The following is a 7,995-nucleotide window of genomic DNA, read 5'->3' as shown; positions in this document are numbered from 1 at the left end:
TTTCGCAATAGGAAACTCCTTAGTGGTCAGTGGACGTCCATTGAAGTCTTCCTCACTAGAAATCACTGCCTCTTCCTCCTCTATAGTTTCGGCCATGTTGGTTATATTGATGGCCTTGCACTCTCTCTTTGGATTCTCTTCTGTATTGCTTGGGAGAGTACTAGGAGGGATTTTAGTAACTCTTTTACTCAGTTGACCCACTTGTGCCTCCAAATTTCTAATGGAGGACCTTGTTTCAGTCATGAAACTGAGAGTGATCTTAGATAGGTCAGAGACTATGGTTGCTAAGTCCGAGAGGCTCTGCTTAGAATTCTCTATCTATTGCTCAGAAGATGATGGAAAAGGCTTGCTATTGCTAAACCTATTTATCCTACCATTATTATTATTAAAGCCTTATTGAGGTTTCTGTTGATCCTTCCATGAGAAATTTGGATGATTTTTCCATGAAGGATTATAGGTGTTTCCATAGGATTCTCCCATGTAATTCACCTCTTCCATTGCAGGATTCTCAAGGTCATAAGCTTCTCCTTCAGAGGCGACTTCTTTAGTACTGCCGAATGCAGCTTGCATCTCAGTCAGATTCTAAGAAATCATATTGACTTGCTGAGTCAATATTTTATTCTGAGCCAATATGGCATTCAGAGTATCAATCTCAAGAACTCCTTTCTTCTAAGTCATCCCATTATTCACAGGATTTCTTTCAGAAGTATACATGAACTGGTTATTTGCAACCATCTCAATGAGTTCCTGGGCTTCTGCAGGTGTTTTCTTCAGATGAAGAGATCCACCAGCAGAGTGATCCAATGACATCTTGGACAATTCAGACAGACCATCATAGAATATACATAAGATGTTCCATTCTGAAAGCATGTTAGAAGGACACCTTCTGATCAATTGCTTGTACCTTTCCCAAGCTTCATAGAGGGATTCACCTTCCTTCTGTCTGAAGGTTTGGACTTCCACTCTAAGCTTGCTCAACTTTTGAGGTGGAAAGAATTTGGCCAAGAAAGTATTGACCAACTTTTCCCAAGAGTTCAGGCTTTCTTTAGGTTGTGAGTCCAACCATATTCTAGCTCTGTCTCTTACAGCAAAGGGGAAATGCATAAGTCTGTAGACTACGGGATCAATCCCATTGGTCTTAACAATGTCACAGATCTGCAAGAATTTAGCTATGAACTGATGAGGATCTTCCAATGGAAGTCCATGAAACTTGCAATTCTGCTGTATTAGAGAAACTAATTGAGGCTTAAGCTCAAAGTTGTTTGCTCCAATAGCAGGAATTGAGATGCTTCTTCCATAGAAGTCAGAAGTTGGTGCAGTAAAGTCACCAAGCACCTTCCTTGCATCTCCACCATTGTTATTGGATTCGGCTGCCGTAGCTACTTCTTTTTTGAAAATTTTTGTAAGGTCCTCTCCAGAGTGTTGTGCTTTAGCTTCCTCTTCAGAGTCCTTTCAGGTTCAGGATCAGCTTCAACAAGAATGTTCTTATTCTTGTTTCTGATCATATGAAAAAGAAGAGAACAGAAAAGAAAAGGAATCATCTATGTCATAGTATAGAGATTCCTTTATGTGAGAATAGAAGAATAGAAGAATGAGGTAGAAGAAGAAATTCGAACACAGAGAGAGGGAGAGGGTTCGAATTATTAATAGAATAGAAGTGTTAGTAAATAAATAAAATAAATAGAAAGAGATGAGAGAGAGTATTCGAAAATTAATTAAAAGAAAAGAAAAATATTTTTCTTTTTTATTTTAGTTATTGGTTAGTATTCGAAAATATTAACATAAATAAACTAAAATTAGAATTTAAAACAATTAGTTAATTAAAAAGAATTTTGAAAAAGTGGTTAGTTGTTTTCGAAAATTAGAGAGAGAAAGGTAGTTAGGTGGTTTTGAAAAAGGTAAGAAATAGTAAACTTTTTTTTTAAATTAAAACAAACAAGTCAAGTTGTTAATTGAAAAAGATTTGAAAATAAATTTTGAAAAGATGAGAAGTTAGAAAAAGATTTTGAAATTAAATTTTGAAAAATATATGATTGAAATTTATTTTGAAGAAGATTTGAAAAAAAAATTTAAAAAGATTTGATTTTGAAAATTAAAGTTGATGACTTGACTAACAAGAAACTAAAAGATATGATTCTAGAATTTAAATATTGAACCTTTCTTAATAGGAAAGTAACAAACTTGAAATTTTTTGAATCAAAGCATTAAATGTTAGTAAAGTTTTCGAAAATGTGAAATAAAAATAAGAAAAAGATTTTAAAAATTTATTTAAGAAATTCGAAAATATTATGAAGAAAAATGAAAAAGATTTGATTTTTGAAAAAGATTTAAAAAGATAAAATTTTTGAATTAAAATTTTGACTTGACTAACAAGAAATAATTAAATTTATTTTTTGACTAAGTCAGCCCAAAATTTCGAAATTTACGAGTAAATAAGGGAAAGATATTATTTTTTATTTTTTTGAATTAATGAAGAAATATTATTTTGTTGTTTTTCTCTTTCTTCATTAAACAACAAAATGAAACAAAACATAAAAATTTAAGATCAAAACAATTAATGCATGCAAGAACACTTTGAATGTCAAGATGAACACCAAGAACACATTGAAGATCAAGATGAACATCAAGAACATATTTTTGAAAATTTTTAAGAAAAGAAAGACATGCAAGACACCAAACTTAAAATTTTTAATATTTAGACACCAATAATTCGAAAATGCATATGAAAAACAACAAAAAGACACAAAACAAGAAAAATTAAAGATCAAACAAGGAAAATCATCAAGAACAACTTGAAGATCAAAGAAGAACACAATGCATGAATTTTTGAAAATTCAAGAAAAATTAAAAACATGCAATTGACACCAAACTTAAAATTTGACACAAGACTCAAACAAGAAACACAAAATTTTTTTGGTTTTATGATTTTATTAATTTTTTTGTATTTTTAGAAATTATTTTGGAAAAAGAAAATAAAGAAATTCAAAATTTTTAATAAGAATTCCAGGATTCGCGCAATATTAGTCTAAAGCTTCGGTCCAAAAGAATTAGACATGGCCAAATGGCTAGCCAAGCTTCAGCATAACAAATACAGACATGTCCTTTCTACAATGGAAAGTGGAAACCTCGGTCCAAAAGATTAGACATGGCTTAACAGCTAGCCAGGCTTCAACATATCTCATGAAACTCTAGAATTCATTCTTAAAATTCTGAAGAAGAAATATATATATATATATATTTTTGAATTTTTGAATTTTTTGAAAATAAAAATAAAAAGCTTAAACATAAAATAAAATTACCTAATCTAAGCAACAAGATGAACCGTCAGTTGTCCAAACTCGAACAATCCTCGGCAACGGCGCCAAAAACTTGGTGCACGAAATTGTGATTCACACTTTTCACAACTCCGCACAACTAACCAGCAAGTGCACTGGGTCGTCCAAGTAATACCTTACGTGAGTAAGGGTCGATCCCACGGAGATTGTCGGCTTGAAGCAAGCTATGATCATCTTGTAAATCTCAATCAGGCAGATTCAATTGGTTATGAGTTTTGATAATTAAAAGATAAATAAAACATAAAATAAAATAAAGATACTTATGTAATTCATTGGTGGGAATTTCAGATAAGCGTTTGGAGATGCTTTGTTGCTTCTGAACCTCTGCTTTCCTATTGTCTTCTTCCAATCATACGTGCTCCCTTCCATGGCAAGCTGTATGATCCTCTCGGATGAAAAATATCAAGTATGATCTCTGCACGACTAATCAACTGTCGGATTTCTCATCTCGGATGAAAAATACCAGGTACAGCTACCGCACGGCTAATCATCTGTCGGTTCTCACTAGCGTCGGAATAGGACCTTTGTCCTTTTGCACACTGTCACTGCGTCCAACATTCGCGAGTTTGAAGCTCGTCATAGTCATCCCTTCCCGGATCCTACTCGGAATACCACAGACAAGGTTTAGACTTTCCGGATCTCAGGAATGCTGCCAATGGTTCTAGCCTATACCACGAAGATCCTAATCTCACGGACTCGGTCTGTGTATTAGAGACCCAAGAGAATATATTCTGGCTATCGTCCAATGACTACGTTGAACATCATGTAGACCGCTTTGTGGTTGTCAAGCACGCGGATCTTGGCTAAGCGAGTAACGAAGATAGTGGGTGATTGTCACGGGTCCCCTCTTCATTCTGACTTAACTGAATTAAGTACGAGAGTATATCTTGGAGAAGAAGTAGGCGTGAATTGAAAGAGAAACAATAGTACTTGCATTAATTCATGAAGAACAGCAAAGTTCTACAACTTAATCTATGAGGTGTAGAAACTCCACCGTAGAAAATACATAAGAGAAAAAGGTCTAGGCATGCCGTGTGGCCAGCCTCCCAATGTAACATAAATGTCTAAAGTGTTCCAAGGATAAAAAATATGTGAATACAATAGTAAAAAGTGCTATTTATACTAAACTAGTTACTAGGGATTACAGAAAATGAGTAACTAAGTGCAGATAATGCAGAAATCCACTTCCGGGGCCCACTTGGTGTGTGCTTAGGCTGAGCATTGAGCTTTACACGTGCATAGGCCATTCTTGTAGTTAAATGCCAGCTTGGATGCCAGTTTGGGCGTTTAACTCTAGTTTTAGTGCCAGTTTGGGCGTTTTACTCCAGAAAAGGGTCAATGGTGGGCGTTTGAACGCCAGTTTGGGCCATCAAATCTCGGGCAAAGTATAGGCTACTATACATTGCTGGAAAGCCCAAGATGTCTACTTTGAAACACAAATGAGAGCGCGCCAATTGGGCTTCTGTAGCTCTAGAAAATCTACTTTGAGTGTAGGAGGGTCAAAATCCAACAGCATCTGTAGTCCTTTTTCAGCTTCTGAATCAGATTTTTGCTTAGGTCCTTCAATTTCAGCCAGAAAATACCTGAAATTATAGAAAAACACACAAACTCATAGTAAAGTCCAGAAATGTAATTTTTGCATAAAAACTAATAAAAATATAATAAAAAGTAACCAAAACATACTAAAAACTATGTAAAAATAATGCCAAAAAGGGTATAAATTATCTGCTCATCACAGTATGAGTCATCTTGTGGTTCTGGGAGGGGTTCATACTCTTTCAATTCTTGGTTATACTCCCAACCACCAGTAGAATAATGACTTGAATCATTTTGTGGTGGTGGGAAGTATCCCATATGATTCTTTTGCTCATCTTGTGGTTCTGAGACATATCTCCATGGATTGGAGTGCTCAGGATCTGTAATTTGTTAGTGATATTCCCAGCCATCATTAGAAATTGGTGATGGTGGGTAATATCCCATAACATTTGTTTGATTATAAGAAGAGTTGAACTCCATTTGAATTTTGTAAAACACAACACCAATGAAAATTGAAATTCATATCTCAGAGAAGAATTTCTTAGTGAGGCAATAACTCAAACACCTTGGTGTCAAATTAAAACAGAGAACAAAAACAAAGAAAATGCTTAATCTAGACTTCTCACCCACTTAATCATTGTTGATCTAAATCAATCCCCGGCAATGGCGCTGATGCACCAAAACTTGTCTCTCAATAGATTTCTCTCGGCAAGTATACCGAATTATCGTCAAGTAAAAACTCACAATAGAGTGAAGTCGAATCCCACAAGGATTGATTGGTCAAGCAACTTTAATTGGAGGAATGTTCTAGTTGAGCTAAGCAGAATTTGATTGGAGAATTGCAGGAAATTAAATGGCGGGAAAGTAAATGGCAAAAAATGTAATTGCTGGAAATAAAGAACTGAATATAAATGACGGAAAGTAAATTGCAGAATCTTAAATGAAGAAAGGGGAAGATGAATATAAATGTAAATGGCAGAAAGTAAAGAGAATGGGTAATATCAGAAATGGGGGATTCATTGGGCTCAGGAGATGTTGTATTCTCCGGATCAAGTTCATTCTCATCTCTTCCTCAATCAATGCATTCATTGATCTCCTTGGCAATCTTAAGTGATTGGATTCCAATTCCTTGGCAACCCAATCTCTCAAATCTTGATCAATAGCCAATTCCTTGGTCTAATTGCTCATGAGAAGAGATGAAGTATGGTCACTGATTATACCACATGTATTCCCAAATTAAAGTATTGGTAGGATTATATGTCACCATATCCATCCAAACCCCAATTTGGTCCAACATGAGAAAGTATTTCTAGCATGATCTCTTCATTCCTCTTCCAAGGTCCGAAGAGATCCAAGTATGAATAGCTTCTTTTCCAAGATAACTACCCAATAGGATGAAGATTGAAAGCTTTCTAGTAAAATCAAGAGAAAAGAAAGAAGAAGAATAATGAAAACTATTATTGATCCATCAAATTACAACAGAGCTCCCTAACCCAATGAAAGGGGTTTAGTTGTTCATAGCTCTGGGAATGGAAAGCGTAAGTGTAAAGTACATTATGAAAACTAAAACTAGAAGTTGCAGAGAAAGTAAAATATACAGAGTGTAGTTCTCCAAAATGCCAAAAGCTCCCTTACTAGTTCAAAACTACTCCTATATATACTACTCTTCTGATCTTCTAGTTGGCACTTCAAGTCTTGGATATGGGCCTTTGGATCTTTAGTTGAAGCAGTTGCAGTCTTCAGTGGGCTCAGCTTTGCTTGCAGAGAAAGTGTGAGTTAGGCATGGACGTTAGTTAGGACATTAGTGGTGTTAACGTTAAGTGAAAATGTGGGTTCGAGAACGTTAGTGACGATCACCTTTTTCACTAACGTTCCTAACCCAAAATGGTCCACGTTAACTTCAACGTTAGTGGCTCTAACGTGACCACTAACGTTGCCTCTTGGTCCTTCGCAAACGTTATTGGCATTCACCTTTTCCAATAACGTTTGCTTGTTACCCTTCCTTCCTACGTTAGAGTCCACGTTAGTGTAGCTAACGTGACCCCTAACGTGGGCATGCCTCAGCCTCGAGAGCGTTAGTGACACTTACCTTTGTCACTAACGCTCCAAACGCCCCTTCTCACGTTAGTGGCCACGTTAATACAATTAACGTGGCCACTAACGTGGTGGTGATTGCCATCTCCAACGTTAGTGACAAAGGTGAGTGTCACTAACGTTGGCTCATCATTTCTTTCCTCCACGTTAGCTTCCACGTTAATGTAATTAACGTGGCAACTAACGTGGCTAATAGTGGCTTGGTCCAACCTTAGTGACAAAGGTGAATGTCACTAACGTTGGCACTTCTTTGTTCCTTCCACGTTAGAGTTCACGTTAATATAATTAACATGACTCTTAACGTGGCTAAGTGTGCCCCTTTTTCCAACGTTAGTGGTATTCACTTTTACCACTAACGTTGGAGCTTTACTTCTCCTCCACGTTAGCTTCCACGTTAATGTAGTTAACGTGGCAACTAACGTGGGTTATAATGGCTCACGAAGGCGTTATTGGCGGTCACTTTTCTCATTAACGTTGCAAGCTAGCTCCCATTCCACATTAATGGTCACGTTAGTTAGACTAACATGGCTATTAATGTGGCATCTTCCTTGCTTCCTTTGTCCTGAAATCAAGTAAGTAAAGTGCATCAAAGCTAGGTTCTAACTCATGAGATCTTGCATCATCCATTTTATCATTCAATTCATGCATAATCTTCATAAAATCATATAAAATTTACAATGTTTGCTTGAATCAAGATGTAAGTGATTATCTACCCAAAACTTGCTTATTAACTAAGAAAATGCATGAAACTATCCTAAAACAGTAAAGAAAAGGTCAGTGAAACTGGCCAAAATACCCTGGCATCAGGCGCCAAAAACTTGATGGGTGGAAATCAGATTCCACACCAAACTCACCGGCAAGTGTACCAGGTCGCATCAAGTAGTAATAACTCACAAGAGTGAGGTCGATCCCACAGGAATTGATGGATCAAGCAATTTTAGTGAGTGATTAGTTTAGTCAAGCTAACATTGGTGAATTGGATGAAATTGAACTGGTAGAAAATAAATTGCAATGAATTGTAAATTGCAGA

General features: G+C 36.1%; 1 non-coding gene across 1 annotated transcript; it reads left to right on the top strand.

Moving 5' to 3' along the window:
* Nucleotides 1-864: 864 nt before the first annotated feature.
* On the top strand, nt 865-972 carry LOC148564725 (small nucleolar RNA R71). The gene has a single exon (XR_015884432.1). It is a non-coding gene; the product is annotated as a small nucleolar RNA R71 (small nucleolar RNA).
* Nucleotides 973-7,995: the final 7,023 nt, after the last annotated feature.

Source organism: Arachis ipaensis, chromosome B5, assembly GCF_059453495.1.
Source record: "Arachis ipaensis isolate K30076 ecotype BB chromosome B5, ASM5945349v1, whole genome shotgun sequence".
Lineage (NCBI taxonomy): Eukaryota > Viridiplantae > Streptophyta > Magnoliopsida > Fabales > Fabaceae > Arachis > Arachis ipaensis.
This window is presented reverse-complemented; position numbering and strand designations above follow the sequence as displayed.